At 34.5% G+C, this 17,500-nt stretch overlaps 1 protein-coding gene across 1 annotated transcript in view; it reads left to right on the top strand.

The window, feature by feature from the left end:
• The window catches only part of Zfhx4 (zinc finger homeobox 4), a 183,499-nt gene that overhangs the window by 99,849 nt on the left and 66,150 nt on the right, over window positions 1-17,500 (top strand). The gene's annotated exons all lie outside the window — the stretch shown is intronic.

Raw genomic sequence — 17,500 nt, forward strand, 5'->3', positions numbered from 1 at the left:
ATTCTAGCTATTTAGGAGGCTGAGATCTGAGGATCAAGGTTCAAAGCCAGCTTGGGCACAAAAAGACCTGACACTCTTATCTCCAGTTAACCTGTAGGAAATGGAAAGTGGGGCTCAAGGGGTAGGGTGGTAGCCTTGAGCTGAAGAGCTCAGGGACTGTGCCCAGGCCTAGTTCAAGATCCATGACCCACAGAAAGAAAGAAAGAAAGAAAGAAAGAAAGAGAGAGAGAGAGAGAGAGAGAGAGAGAGAGAGAAAGAAAGAAAGAAAGAAAGAAAGAAAGAAAAGAAAGAAGGAAAGAAGGAAGAGCGAGGAGCGAGTGCTATTGAGTGGATAGGCACATCATTATTTATTTTTATCTTTATAAGAATTAAAATATAATCTGGGTGCCAGTGGCTCACACTTGTAATCCTAACTACTCAGGAGGCTGAGATGTGAAGACTGAGGTTAAAAGCCAGCTGGGGCATAAAAGTCCATGAGACTCTTATCTCCAATTAACTGCCAGAAAACCAGAAGTGGGTACTGTGGCCCAAGTGGTAGGGCATTAGCCTTGGGCTGAAGAGCTTAGGGACAGGAACAGTGTCCAAGCCCAGCATTCAAGCCCCATGACCAAACCAAAAAACAAAAAAAATAAAATGAATTAAAATATCATAGTATAATACAAAGTAGTCACTATGTCCTTATAAACTTCAAAATGGCAAAGTAATTTGTTAGAAAATATTGATGCATAGAATAAATAAAGTAAAAGGAACACAGGTCCAGTGGTTTGGCTACTTCTCCTTTCAATTGATTGTTTTGTAATTGTGTATACGTTGAGTGGAATATGTTCGACCTATTAATTTTTTTATCCCTATACAGGATATGCTTTAGACACATGAGTATTTCCCTTGACATTAACTATAAGCAAATTTCCAGTGATATTTAAACACATGGCATTTCCTTACCAGTTAACAGCTGCTCCAATGGCCTCCAAACATCTATTAAGTAAAGAGAGATATTTTTTTTTGGTAATATAGTCTAATAGGAAAGTGATCACCAGGGTAGGAGTAAAAGTTATAGGTGAATACAAGTACCTTGGTCCCTAATGGGAAAATTATATAAACAGGCAGATTTTCAGTAAGCGTGTTAGCCTTCAGTTGAATTCCATAAAGTATATTGAGTGTAACTTAACATGTTTAATTTCAGACATCATCAATGGTAATCAGATAGGGATTTTAGAAAACTATTTATTCCATTTCAATGGAATTTCCATTTTTATGAGCTGTAATCTCAAATATGTATGGTAGCCAAAGCTGGATGTGATTCTCCAGTTAAGCCTCTCTCTCTCTCTCTCTCTCTCTCTCTCTCTCTCTCTCTCTCTCTCTCTCTCTCTCTCTCTCTCTCTCTGCCTCTTTCTCTCTCTCTCCCTCCCTCCCTCCCTTCCTCTCTCCCTCCTTCCCTCTCTCTCTCCCTCCTTCTCTCTCTCTCCCTCCTTCCCTCTCTTTCTTTCTTTTTCTTTTTCCTTTCTTTCTTTCTTTCTTTCTTTCTTTCTTTCCTTTCTTTCTTTCTTTCTTTCTTTCTTTCTTTCTTTCTTTCTTTCTTTCTTTCTTTCTTTCTTTCTTTCTTCCCATTGTTTCTTCAAGCATCTTCTTGCCAAAACTTTTGGAACAGTTGTAATTTCCTCTGTATAGAGCCCAGCAGACATATCAGCAGCAGAAGGTAAACATAACAGATAAGAGGAATTTCAGGAGATTTATGAGATTTAGTTATTTTGAAACATACATTCTATCCATCTATGCCAGTTCATGGCTGCATGTGAACTCTGTGTATTAAAAATATTTCAAATGGGGTATCCCTTACCCCTTGTGAAGAGTAAACTTTAGTACCAACCCTCCTTCCCCAAAATATGTTTTAGTCAGTCATTCAAAGATTCCTTGGTATTGAAAAGTATCAATAGGTAGAGATGAAAACAAGTATTGTTCAAGGTTTTCATTTTTAATTTTGGAATTTTGTAGAGATTTATTTTTTCTCAATTCAGACTTTTTATCCTTCTGTACTTTCTTATACTTCTGTGGTTTCCATTTATAATATTTCAAACAGCTGAATATCTGTATAAAACATTCTAAGAATATCAGACAATCTTAATGAAGATTATTGACACTGAGGACATTTGGCATGATATACTGCCAAAAAGGAAATTAAAAAGTACGAGCTATTATCCTAAGGACCATCTGTTTATGAAAATAGATAATTTTATATCACTTTATTGAGCATAAAAATTATGCTGGTACAGGATAAAATATGCCTCTCTCGTGATCTCCCTCATTCTTTTTTTCCAAGAGCCCCACTGCTATTAATTATTCAGCTTCAAAGGTCTTAACATCCCAAGCTCTAGAATACCAGTTACTACTCTATGCCAAACATTTCTGAACATCTTTTCTTAATCTTGTTAGAAGAGACTAGTTCAAGACTAGAAGAAGGGAACAAAAAGGCTTAATCTTCCCGTAATTATTTCCTGGTAGAGTTGCATGATAGAAAGGCTTATAGTCATGGGTTCAATTTTGTCATGGCCTCATGAAATGGCATCAGTTTCAAGGACTTACATGAATGATAGCATGGATCTAAGAGAGATAATAATAATTAAGACCCCATCTTCCACAAAGTGCTAGAAAAGGAGTTTTTCTATCAAAGACAGGTTTTAATGAATGTGCATATGATTTTTCGGGTGAATAGCACTTGAGGTGTTGTTGCTTGATGCGTTTATAATCATAAGAACATTACTTGGTAGCTTAGTAATTTTTGTTTTTTCTAAGTGATAATGCTCCAGGACACTTCTATCCATATCTTAACTAAAAAAATTGCATTGCTAACCATTTGAATATTAGCATTAGGGGAATTACAGATGCCAGTGTTAGGTAAATATTTTTAAAATAGTAGATTTTCTTACACCTCTTCTGTTCAGTGCTACTATGAGTACTGGAAGAATGAATGGATTATTCTCTCTCTCTCTCTCTCTCTCTCTCTCTCTCTCTCTCTCTATATATATATATATATATATATATATATATATATCACACACACACACACACACTCTCTCTCTCTTTCTTTAAAAGCATTATAGTAGCTCTGAGAATAATAGATAAGAGTCAGGCTCACACATTTCCAAGTGCAGTGTAAAAGAGCCATCATTGGAAAGCAACATTTAATTATTAATGTAACTAAGATATTGCATGGAAAAAAATGGGCTTTGCTTAATTTTGTGATTTTTAAATCTAGGCAAATAATAACTTTTATTCTCTGTCCTAGTTCTCAGTAGGATATATACAAATGAGTATGTTAAAAGTTCTCAAACAAATTAAGCAAGTAGGTATTCCTCACTTTCATAAGCTTTATGTGTTTCTCATCTGTGGTTATCCTGAGGCAGAATTAATACCTAGCAATTTCCTCTTGTCTGGGAAAATAATGTACAGAAGATGAAATAATACAATAGCAGTTATCCAGCCTTTTAAAACTATGCACCTAATATTCATGTTATTATCTGTACTGTAGTTTCATTTTGGGAAACCTTTTTCATCTAGTTTCTTTTCCTGTTTGATGAATGATGTTAGATTATCTAGTCACAGCTATGTATGCTAGCTGATTATAGGATTGATAACTCATAAATTCCCAGCACTATTTGGAAGCTATTTTTTAGAAATGTGAAAATGAGGTTGCCTGCTTCCTAGATTCCTTTTTTTTCTTCTGTTATCTAAGTTTTACCAGACTTCGACTAGTTACTGACTCAGTAAATGTAAAAAAAATAATCTTGTATGCTGTCAATATTAATGTAGATGTCAAACCAACACAGGTCCCTAATATATGTAAGAACAAGTATTTTTTACCTTGATACAGAAAAGCAGTCATGTGTGAAATTTAATATATATCCTAATCTCTCTTGTCATTGCTCTAGCCATGGGTGATGTGCTAATGTGGGGCCGCCATTTTCTTTTCCTCTGCACACAATGGACCAGATACCCATGAATGACAGTCTACCTCTACTCTGTAATTATTTTGAGGGTAGTAGAATATGCTACAGGCACACTGCAGTTACCTTTAGATTCTGCCACTTAGTTAAGCATCAAAGCAACCTGTAATTAACAAAAACACGCATCATTCAAAGGTCCAATTCTTAGGAATATTGAAAACTTTTCATCAATAAAATTTCTTAAATGAATTTTTATTATGTTTATTGTGGTTGAATGTTATAAAAGTATGATATACTCTCCCTTTAGTCTATCAGCACCTTAACTGAATGAACTGATATGTGTTCCAACTAGCCTACCAATATTAATTTCCTTGATCAGAGTTGACATGACTAAAATAGCCAAATTCACCAAAACAAAAGTTTGAAACACAGAGTAACTATTTAAATGTAATATTACCTTCTAACATTGGAAAGAGCTGATGAAATTTAAATAATTTTTGTTAGTTCAAACTAACCATTTTTAATCTTCAGAGTCAAGCTAATTTTATTTACATAAATTTATAATAAAAACTATCTCTCTAAAGTCCCATTTTATATAATGAAGAATACTGTAATGTTTATAAAACTTTGCCATACTTAGGTGAATTTTATCTACTTGATATAGCTACATATTTGAAAAATATGTAAATAAGAATGGTTTATGGTATATTAGATGTCTTGAATATATTCACTAAATGCTGTCTCCAGAAACTGCAATGGCATTGTGTAACATTATTTTATAATGAAAGTTGAAAACAATGGGAAAATTTTAGTTGAAGATATTTGCTAGCAAATATTTCCTTAGAAATAATCCCTTTGGGAGAAAGTGGGAGGAAACTATTTTTAGAATAAATGTTATAAAATTTTCCTTCCTACTTGTTTCCTACAAGTGGCTCTTCTTTTCTAAGTGTAATAATATAAAGGCTAAATTGTTACCTTATGTTTTCACTGGGTAGGTTTGTGACCACTGACAGTTATAATTTGCAAAATTTACAGTGATTATGGACATTAACATACTTGACAGCAGCTATTATTTTTATTTGATATACAAAGACTTTCAGAGGATATTGGATTTTAAACTTTTTCTACAAATACCAAGAGAGGTAGAGACTTGAAACAATTGTTCAAAGAATTTAAACCAATGACATGTTTTTCTCAATTAAGTATAGAGTTCAAGTAGAAGTGGTTGTTTGGCTTGGACCTTCTATAGTTTCTTCATATATATTTGCAATTAATCTAGTTATCTATTGCTAATAAGTCAATCAGATTTTTAACTCTAAATCTGAGTTGCCTCACTGAAAATATTAACAAAAACAAACATTTGGTGACCTGCAATTTCCTCAGTTTAGGTTTTTGTTTAAATAATTCTGCAATCCAGGTGCCATTGTTATTCCTTCACAGAATAATGCTATTTCCCATAAGAAAACTAAGACATTGAGAAGTCTAGCCTATTTATAAATTTACACATTATCACAGTGGTGGAGCTACAGGCAAAAGTCATCTGACTACAGAATTTATCTTTAAGTTCTATTTAAGATTTTAACGTTCTCTAGGGAACGTACAGACATTTTGAGAAAGAACCTACAAAAGTTATTTATTTACTTATTTATTTATTATTGAGCATGGCAAAGCAAAATTTACTTCTGCACCATTGTGCTCTATCAACCAGAAATCAGATAAGCAAGCACAGAATAGTTTTCCTAATAATCCCCTATGATTTGGAATCAAGGAGAAAAATTTTCCATTTTCTTCCTTCTTTTCCTTCACTTTCACTCTGTATGAGTTAATGACAAACAACAAACATTTTATAGAACAGTTGCTTGCTGAGTACCTGAAAGAAAATCCTACATTGATAACCCTGACTTTTACTGTTAAGCCCCATATATGAAAAGATGGTGTGAGCTTATGGCATACATTTCAGCGGAAAGTGTTTTAAGGATACCAGCTTTTGTTAGGCACAGGGATATTATGGATAATTAGAACTAAGAATGCAGCTCAGTGATAGAGTCTACCTAGCATACACAAAGCCTCGGGTTATATCTGCAACATGGCTAAATATACAGTCAACAGACAGATGGATAAATCGAATATGTTAAAATTTGAAACTGTTGATGTTTTAACAATGGTGTATTTGGAATTAATAGTGTACACTAGGGTTTCTCATAATATTTCTTAAAAACTTAAGCCCCACAAAATAAGAAATGTGTAAGATTATTTTCTATGTTCTCAACTAACGTTTAAATAATACATGTATATATATAATCATATTATTGAGAAAAATAGGGAACATCTGAACAACTGAGTTCCTACAGGCAGCACTTTGAACAGGGATCACTTATAGTTTGTAAATCCAAAGCCTCTTTACTAGAGTAAGCCATTGTTTACAACACTTTTGAGGGTAAAAAATTCAGGCTGAGAAAAAGCTCAAAGCATAAGAGTCATTGGCAGTAACACATCATAGCATGATAGCTGTCGTTTTCTAAGAAGGAGGAATGACCAACGTATTTATTTTGTCCTTGGTGGCTAGCTAAATCTGTTTTCTTAGACACAAGCACTTTTCTTGTAAATATAATCTGCACATACAAGATGTACATTTATATCCCATGTTTTAACTGTTTTAAATCATCTCTGATGCAACAAGGATTCGATTATGTATTATTGGCATATTATTGGTCTCCCACTGAAAACAAAAAAGAAAACAATAAAGGTCTTTGTATTCCAGTTTACAGTTTAAGGGGAAAAATGTGATGAATACTTTTGAGTGTTAGAAAATAAACACAGGATTTGGGAAGCCAGACAAAATGGCTAATATGTAAATCTGAAACAAAGTGGTTATCTACAGAATGAGAGAGCTTGAAATAAAGGTAAGATGTCAACAAGAGAAGGAAGTGGTTAGATATTCCAGATGAAATAAAACATGGTAAGAAAAGCTGGATTTCTCAAAGCCACAGGTGAGCTCGAGTGTCAGTAATGCTATTTAGCTGAGAGACAGAGTCTATTGTTAGAGGGCAATATTTTAAGTATGAAGTAGGAAAAGATCATTAAAGATTGAGCAGGAGGGTGATAGTAGTCTTTTATTCATTTTATTTTGTTGATCATGGGGTTTGAACTCAGGGCCGGGGCACTTGTCCCTAAGCTCTTTTGCTCAAGGCTAGCACCCCTCCACTTTGCTCAAGGGTAGAAACAACTCTACCACTTTGAGCTACAGTGCCACTTCTGGTTTTCTAGTGGTTAAGTGGGGATAAATGTCTCGCAGACTTTCCTGACCGGGCTGGCTTTGAACTTTAATCCTCAGATCTTAGTCTCAAGAGCAGCTAGGATTATAGGCATAAGCCTCCAATGTTGGGCTTATTAAATAATTCCTGTCTATATGTTTTACTGTAATTTCCATGTTAAATTCCATGTTATTTGTGGGTTCGATCACTATTTTTAACAACTTTACTCAAATCATTATTCCTTACGTTAATGATAAATAAGTGGTAACTATCATTTCTTTTTAAGTGTAAATGAGGAAATTCAGGGTGATTTTATTTTATTGTTTTTTTATGGGTCATGGGCCTTGAACTTGGCCTGGGTGCTGTCCCTGAGCTCTTCAGCTCAAGGCTATCACCATATCCTTGAGCCAAACCTCACTTTCCATTTTTAGAGGTTAATTGGAGATATGAGTCTCAGGTCCTTTTGTGCCCAGGCTGGCTTTGAACCTTGATCCTCAGATCTCAGCCTCCTGAATAGTTAGGGTTATAGGTGTGAGCCACTGTGCCTGGCTTCAAGGTGATTTTAGGCTAAGTAACTTGACTGATATTTACAGAAGTAGTAAATATTAAAGATCATTGTGCCCTAAGAGTACAAGCTCCTATGGGATGTCTATCCCTGATTAGAACATCTTATTTCTTCCTTATACATTTTCAGCATGAATCACATGCTGATGGTCTTCTCATAGTCCTCATTATGCTATCCAGAATACTAGAAGCATCATTGTTGTTTTTGCTTCACTTTTGAGATAAACATCTGTATCATTTTATACACTGGGGGCAACAGAGGATTCTTCCCCCTTTCCTCAAGATTGATTTACACCTTCATCAATGATCTTTGCTAGTACTTTCTCTGTCATACAAGTTTACCCTCAATTATACCTTAAATTTTATTTTTGATTATCAATTTACCTATTTTAATCTTGTCTTTTGGGATAGATTGCAATTAAAAATGTATTTACTGTTTTTTCTACTGAAACTTCCATGCTGTTATATTTATAGTAGAGACTCAGATGCAGCTCGCACTAATGGTTTCTGTTAGTTGTGGTCAGGTAAGCCTAGGATATTGAAATGTGATTGGAGTATTTGGAAATATAGTGGAGCTGGTTAATAGAAAGCTGAACTTCTTCCAATTTAAGACTATCTAGAACCATTGCACAATGCATACAAAATCATATCAAATAAACCTCATTTTACCGCAAAGAATGAGATTTGCTTCTGACATTGATCACCACACGTTGTATTCACATAGTGTTTTGTTGAATAATAACTTTGTCCAATGGTACAACCATTTTAAGATTATAGGAAATAAAATATCAAGCCGAGAGCTTAAAACTATACCAAACTATATCTAAACTATACCAAGTTAATCATTCAACCTGAACATGATCATTTTGCAGCTTCATTTTTATTCTGTTTATCCGATTGGTAAGATGTGCTATGCACACAGCCTTGATGATTACATTGGACACTCCAATAAGACAATTTGTGACATTTATTTCACACTAGTATTTCATTTTGCATTCTAGAAAATTTGCCACCAAAGTATTTATTTATTATGAAGGTCGTCAAAGAAATCAGCTGGCTTGATTTCCATGATTTCTGTTATTGTCTGGTTGCTGGCTCATGAAAGACTAAACTAACACATGATTGTAAAAAGAGCAATCAAGCACTTTGGCCAAAATCCACTCCTGGATGAGTAGGAATTAATATGAAAGAGTGCACCAACAGATTGTTTTGCCTGTCTACAAGACGATAAACAAGCATTTTGGCTAAATTCTAGCTTTTGATTATGACATAATAGAGCAATTTGAAAGAAACATTTGTATGAAGTGCCCTAATGGGGAATCATACAGCAAAATTACCAGTGATAATGAGTGAGCCTTACATTATATCAGTGTTGTACAAAAACAATATTTTGTCAGGAAATAAATATGTGCCTATCATGGTAAACAATTGTTTTGAGCTTTCTGTACTACTAAAGATAACCAAATGACTGAAGAATTTAATTTTCACTTTATGCTGTGGAATGGTACATTTAGCGTGTAACCAGTTTAAATTGATTTATGCAGTCAAAGGAAGCAATCAGGGTCAACACGAATCTATGTGTCAGAAGTATCTAGTTTATTTATCTCCATTAGTTAAATTAGTTAGATAATTACCAAATATCCATTTCAATTTGTGGATCTGAGATACATGGATTTGAGATTTGAACCATCTGCTTTTGTTTGTGTAGGATTGTGAAAGCTTTATTTTTATGGTATTAATGAAACTGAAAAGAGCTTTAAATTGTGTTAGAAGAAAGGACCTATTAGTATCTTTGTAGTTTGATTTGTAAATGTGTAAATTCACATGCATAGGCATTTATTTACTAGAAAAATAATTTTTCAAGATTACTGCTTACAGCATCATCTGAGACATTAGTTTGCTCTATAAATATATATTTGAATTACATTGAAATTGTGCCACATTTGTTGCTTTTGCTTCTGATCTGATTCATGTGACATGACAGCAACTTCTAAGATATTCCTTCCTTAATACTTTATCAATTTTTCTTAAAAAGTTTCTCTATTGATGGTTATCTATTTACATGCTAGAAAACTGGAAAACATAATTCTTTATGTAGGTATACTTGTAAAACTTATTTATGTCCAGTTAAGTGATTAAGGAAGTACTCATATTAAAAAGATTTTTTCCAATAACAATAATAATTCACAATTTCTTCCTTGTGTTAAAAAATGTGATGGATTCTAAGTACATTAACTCAAACCTTGTCACAGTTAAAATGTAGTAAGGATATTATTATTATTCCTGCTTTTAATCTTACAAAAGAGAGATAGAGTAAATAACAGAGATACAGAAATGACAGAGCTAGACTTTTTATCCAAAATAAGTCTAAGATGCTTGTTACCAAACATCACAAAATGAGTTAACTTTTAAAAATATGACTGACAAGTTAACCAAAATGACCAGAATAAGAAAATATGTAGAGTTTAAAAATTAATTTTTTTGAAAATTTTGCATTCCATATAAGCATATATTAATAAGATACAACTTGTGGTATAAGGTTTAACAACTATTCATTTATTATGTTAACATTTCTCTCTTATTAAGTCAAATTTGAGGGGAATACATAATCTCTGGCTCCAAGTTTGGGGGAACAGTTGATTTTGTATTTATAGTTAACTTTTCCTCTTGGCTGTTTTCTTTTTCTTTTTTCTTTTTTGGGATATATAAAGGATATATCCGTTTTACAGTCATCAACATAATTCCAAACTTGGAATGGCTCAGTTACAGAAGCTTGCTACCTTTTATGTTCCCAGGGGCATAAAGTTTAAGTTTCTACCCACCCTGGCCTGTGCAACTGAAGGGTAGATTACTGAGGCCCTGCCTTGGTTGACTAACAACCATTCAACCAGAGAAGAATTTTTAAAAGGTCCAGGGGGCCTTTCCCTTACAGTTTTTTCTTTGTAGAATCTTTCTTACTAGAAAAAATGCAAAAAAAATACTCTTTGGCTTAATATTTTAGTTCAATTATGTGCAAAATAAAGACAGTTCTGAAGTGGATAGAACCATTTAGTTAAAAAGGAAAAGCTCAGAGGATTTGCCACCTTGTCTTGGAGCAAAATGAAACTTTTCCATGCTACTTATTGGGATGCTTCTAGCCAGCTAGGGCTTTTTTTTTGTTTAGGGTTTTTGTAGCCTTTTGAGATCTGTGAGAATTTTTTTTTTTTTTTTGCTTTGTGCATCTCTCTGTAGGCATCTGTATTATTGGTGACTCATTGTTAGCTCACCTTTGTTTATTCAGTGGCCTGAAGGATTAACTCTCATGTACACATTAGCCTGATACATTTTAGTAATTTTTTAGGAAAGAGAAAACTTGGCATCCTTATGACTTAAATTAGAACATTTGATTTTGAATACAGAAATCTTTTTCTATAAAAGGGAACACTAATAACAATGTATTAGTTGTAAACTATATGAGCATCATATCTAGCCAACACATTTGAGGAATTATTTTTATGTCTGCAAAAAGTTTTGTTTTTACTACATTCTTTTGTAAATGAGTACAAGAGTTATTTAAGGTAGACAAGGTGGCAAAGTTAAGAATGAAAATCACTCGACTAGGAAGAGATACAGAGAACAGGATTTTCATATCAATCTTTCTCTGAACTGGGGGACTCCTTACCTTTCTGGAACTCTATTTCTTCTTATGAGTCAAGGACTAGAAATATTGTCCTTGCATCATACAAAGTACAAGTGCATAATACAAAAAGACTTTGCACATATGAAAATACACATAGTATACATAAATGGCTAACATGACTTCAGTAGCTATTTTTAACTAGGCAACCATGAAACCTTTAAAACTGCAGCTAAAACGATTAAGTGGGGTTATATTTTAAGGGATTTGGGGACTTGTTTACATAAGCAATAACCTGTATTTTTACTTACTCTGGAGGAAAATTTTAGGATCAGCTACAAACACATTGAAAATTTTATGGTAAATGGTTAGAGCCCTGATCCAGCCTCTGCTAACCTATTGTGAAAAATGATTCTACCTAGTAAGAGCAACAAGAATTCCTAAGGTAAATTCTGTGTCAATACATGGCATGCAGTGCGGTTTGTGTGGAGATGTGGAGTGGAGATAAAAAGAAAGCAAGGAATGGATTCCTGCCAGCAGTCTTTACAGTTTTGATGTAATTAGTAGGCAGTGCAAGTGTCTATAAAAACTGACAATAAATCTTGGTTTCTCCTTTGAATATTGCTTCAGTTTCACAAGTTCTGTGCCTCAAGGGGCAAAAGAAAAAGACTCAAGATTAATTACCACAATGGCATATTCTCAATAAGAAATTTAACAGAGTGTTCTTTTAATTTTACTTGTTATTTGTGTTCTTATTAAGATAATCACTGAGAAAAAAATCCAAACACGTTATGGTTTAGCTATTCTAGAAGACCAATGGACAAGTGTGACATATTTTGAGGTGAAAGGAAGGTTCACCAATGGATTCTTGAGCAAATAGTTGGTTAGAAGTTATTTATCCCAGGAAGTTACAGATGCAGATTTGTCTTTCATAGCATTTCTGGAGTACTGAAGTTATAAGCAGGTGCCCAGGACTCCATTGTCTGGTTCTTCACCAGAGTAACTAATTGCAGGTAAACTTGGCCACAGAGTGACATTTATTCCAGCTCCTCTATCTGCTCTTTTTTTTTTTTTTGACACCCCTGCCATTAACTGTCATTTTCCTTTAAATATACAGTGAATCTGAAAGGCCAGCTCTACATCACATCATTTCCGATTAGGAGCAATTCTTTTGAGTTGAGCACTGTTTAGGTGTCAGAAAGAAGTCCCTGACCTCTCTGAAACCACATTGCCACAGGGCCTTAATTAGCAGTGACTCCGGCCATTACTGAAGAGAACACAAAGGAGAAGTACATCATTTTTCTACTTAGGAAGTTAGTCTCTGACCTAATAACTCTGACCTAATAACTTGTCCAAACTCACAGGATACTGGGTCCATATGATAAAATAACAGTACAGTGGGCCTGACTCTTCAGCTTCATGGGAAGCATAGATTGGGAAGAAATTTTGTTTAACTCCCAAGAATCATTTTAGAGTTTCTCTGCTTTTTGTGAGGGAGCATGTAGTGCTTGTCTTAACAAAAGTAATATGGAGGGATTATATATAAAATATATGTTCTTAGGATTCTTCTAAGTCATTTTGTGTATGTGTGTGTTTATAGTTGTTGATTTGTTGAATATTATTTAGCTATTTCTTTTACTCAAAAATTAAATGTGAAATTATTTCAATATGAAAATAATTACTTGCTTTCAAATTGTAAAAAAAAAATGAAGTCCCAACACAATGCACATGTTGGAAAAGTAGACTCACTTAAAAAATATGTACAATTTGCCAGGAGCCAGTGGTTCATGCCTGCAATCCTAGCTACTCCAGAGCCTCAAGTTTCGAAGCCAGCCTGGGCAGGAAAGTCCATGACCCTCTTTAATCCAATTAACTACCAGAAAACTAGAATTGGCAGTGTGGTGACGTAAAGTGGCAGAACCCTAGCCTTGAGCTCAAAAACTCAAGGACAATTCCCTAAGGTCCTGAGTTCAAGCTAGAGATGGAGCTGTAGTTCAAGGGTAAAGTGCTAGCCCTGAGAGAGCTCAAGGACAGTACCAAGGCCCCGAGTTCATGCCCCAGGACAGGAAAAAAAAGGAGAGAGAGAGAAATCTTAAAGTACAATTTACTTGAATACAATTGCCATTTGGGGAGAAGCTAATGTAAATCACAGCTATGTAAAAACTCTACTACTGTGTAAACTGTGTTTGGCTTGCAACTTCATTCCGTTTCTTTTTATTTTTCCTTTTTAGAGTCTCCCTTTTGCTTCCCCCCACCCCCCCTCCCACCTTCCCCTCCCCCTCCCCACCATTTCCATTTTGTTTTTGTGTTTAAAAACTACTGTTGGTGGCAATAGTAAGGCCCTGATTACTCAGAAGTCAATAATGGACTCAAATCAAATACTAAAAAAGAGAAAAATAGGGGTAAGACTTCTAAGTACCTAAAGACTATTTTGATTAGGAAAGCTCTTTTCAAGTCACTGCTAAAATAATTAATGTACTCTACTTAAAATTGATTCTCTTGAATAAGAAAACCTGACCTGATACCCACTGGACTCTTCTGAGTCATAAACCCAAGCAGCATTTTAAGTATTTTAATGAATTTCTTTTCCTTTCTTCTAATGATGTCTCTGTTACTTATGTTAAAAGCATCGTGTTTCATAGTTTTATGATACTTCTCTGAATACTTTCCTGAAACTATATGTGAAGGAAAGACCCTCTACTGAAGTATCTTTTAGTAGTTTTAATCATTTGAATTTGGAAGTATTTTTGCATTGTTATTGCTGAAATGTCAGATACTTCCTTGATGAAATGATATGTGTATATATATATATATTTATTATATATAACACACACACATACGTATATGTACATGCATTTTCAGACTTGGGTGAAAACACATAAATTGTGTCTCTTTTTTTTGCCAGTCTTGTGGCTTGAGCTCAGGGCCTGAGCATTGTCCTTGGGCTTTCTCAAGGCTAGCACTCTACCATTTGAGCCACAGCACCACTTCTGGCTTTTTCTATGTATGTGGGGTGCTAGGCAAGCACTCTTACCACTAGGCCAAACTCCCGGCCCAATTGTGTCTCTTTCAAGCAAGTTTGTTCAAATGCTCAGAAGAGATTCTCATCTGGTTTTTCATGTAAAAAGAAGTTAACCCATACAGAGTCTGAGAAAATAGGCTTGGGCAAATTCTCTTTCATGTAGGACCACAGAATTGTTCTGTTCTATGATGATGTCACTTTATGGTTGTTATAATTTTGATCCTAGAAATACATAGGTATCAATAGTTGAGGGAACTTCGGTGCCTTTGTGTACTTGAAGTGCTAAAACAAAACCGAAAAAATGGTCCAAACATATCCTAATCATTCCCTGTGTTTAATCTTGTGTTCTCACTTGGCTTTTTCCATTTAAATGGGGCTGGTGCTCTACTATTTGAACCATACCTCCACTTCTGGCTTTTTGTGGCTAGATGGAGGGATGAGTCTCCTAGATATTTCTGTGTAGGCGGAGTTTTAAACAAAGCTCCTCAGATCTCAACTTGCTGAATAAGTAGAATTATAATCCTATACTCCATGTAGCCAGCTCCCTCGTTCTTAACAGTTTTGAATTATTTCTTTTAGAAGGACAAGACCCTAACTGCTTACTCCAAAAACAATTGATCATAGATTGATAGTTTCGCTTAAAGATGTTTTAGGAATGTATTTCATGTGGTAAGTTAATGAACAAGCACCCTATCAAACTTCTTCCAATCTAATTAAAATGGAAAAAGATGGAAGAAGATGGTAGGCTGTCACAAGTCCAGCCCTGCCCATCTGAAGTCATATCAGAAGGATGTTCACATTTGCACTGTCTCTGGTTCAGCTCTCAGCACACTAGGAGAGACTCAAGTACAAAATAACTTTTATTGCAAGACAACTCTTCAAGTCTTTAGGAAAATGGAAGGCAAGGAGCCACCACACAGATGTTTCCTTCCTCTTTAAAGTGACACATGATTATAATAGGACCCATGATTAAATAAAACAAGTTAAAAAAACCCTGAAAATGAAGACTTCCTTTTATTTGACAAAGTAAAACAGTAAAATAGTCTCCCAAGGAAAGGACAGTTAGGTTCATTGTAAGCGTTATTGATCTTCATAACAAAAGTGATTCAGGTACTTACATGAATTATACTAGTCAAGTATTTTCCATGTTTTCCTAGATGCTTTAAGCCTGTTTTGTTGGTTAAAGGCCTATTGATGCATTGGCATGGAATATAAACCAAGTCCAATTCTAAGTACCTTTATGAAAACTGATAAAACCCTATGCCTTACAAAAGTACTAAAACTCAAGAGAAATAGTTTTAAAAGATTGGGTTATGACAGCCAAAGTCCTTGAAAATCTTGTGTGGAAGGAAATACCAATGTAAAGAAAGTATAATTTGGGGATGATCACAGAGTTACCAAAGGCTGGGTACCTAATTTCGAAAGGAAGCAAGGTTGATCAGTACCTCAGTTGACTCCAGAGGACCTCTTACTATGAGAAAAAATAGCAATGATTTTTAAAGATGGAAATTTTATGGAAATTATATCATTTCAGCTTAGATAAGACATCTGATTGCTACAGATTGTACTCATAATAGCTGTAACATTTTGTGATAGAAATACATAGCTGATTACTATATCTATATATAGATATATAGATATGAAATAGTCCTGAATATCAAGATTTATTTTTGTTTTGTTGTTTGCTGCTGTGATTTAACTTCAAGGAAGCTTGTTTTCTAAAAATCTCTCTAGCATAATAATAAAATATTTAGGGTTATTTATTATATATCTATATATAGATTTCTCCATATATATGTATATGTACATACATATATATGTGCATACACATTGTATGTATAATATATATGAATATATATGCTGAGAGAGAGAGTGTCAAGGATCAAGGCATGTTCCTAAGGCTTTCAGATCTATGCCAGGTTTTGAGTTATAGTCTTAAGTCCTATGATTCTTTCTTTTCAGCTGGGCTTTGGGGTGGTGAAGATGAGTAACAGCATGGTTAGACAAATGTACCATAACACGTCAGTCTTTGAGGACTGCCTGGAAGAATGAGAGCCAACAGTAATTGTCTAACCACAAGACCCTGGGGATTTAAAAATCCAGAACTTTGGGTAGGTCTGCAAACTTAAAAAGTGTCAAGTTTCTAATTTATGCTTTTTTTTTTTTTTTTTTTTTTACAAAAAAAGAGTTATTACCTCTTCTCCTGACAATGTTTCCGTAATTAGGGAGAGAAAGGACAGACCGTTTTACCACACTCTGATTCAGTATAGAGGGGAAAAGTTTTTTTTTTTTTCCTTTCATTTCATGTGACCAATCTTTCTTTCATGTGACTATCTTCACTGGTTCATTGAATAATTTCTAATAAGAGGTAATATTTCACAGGTACAGGCAGTGTGTGACTGTGTCTTAATAACGTTGGAGGGACAGATTATATCTCCTCTTCCTTAAAGTGGCCACATCTAGGATTGTTTCAAGAGGCAGCAACCAGCAGAAACTCTGAGTGTAGCATCTTCGCTGTGTAAGAAGAATGGAGAGATGATGGGCCAGGCTATTGTTCTGAATCCATCCCATCTATATCTTCTGGATGTGGCCGGGCCACAGAAGCAACAGAGATGGTTTTGTTCTAGGGTGGAAAATGAGAACTCATGGTTGGGCTCAGGTATTTGCACATGATTTTCAGTGACACATTATAATTTCTTTAATACTGATCTCTGATCAGTAGGTATCTTTAAAGAATACTGCATGATCCTAAAAGGAATTCCATTTATAGAACCATAAGACCATACCATAAACAACCCACAGACTGACAAAGCTGACTGAATATCAAGTTGCTTCCCTACTCTTGGGCTTCCAAACTGGCTTTTCCAAAACATTAGGGGAGAAAGGTGGCCAGTGAGCCATTCTCATTGAGTTTATCATAAACTTAATGTTTGTTATTTTATACGACAACTATATTTTGTCTGTCAATGATTATTTTTAAGAAACATTTAGTTTTAAGCATTGTTTAGCCAGTCTTTTGACTGACTTTAATCAACTTGTTCTGCTGAACAAGGTATAGAATTGATAGCTCCTATTGATTGGATGTAGCATTACCTAATCTTCA

This window comes from Megascapheus bottae, chromosome 9 (genome assembly GCF_031878675.1).
Source record: "Megascapheus bottae isolate mThoBot1 chromosome 9, mThoBot2.hap1, whole genome shotgun sequence".
Taxonomy (NCBI): domain Eukaryota; kingdom Metazoa; phylum Chordata; class Mammalia; order Rodentia; family Geomyidae; genus Megascapheus; species Megascapheus bottae.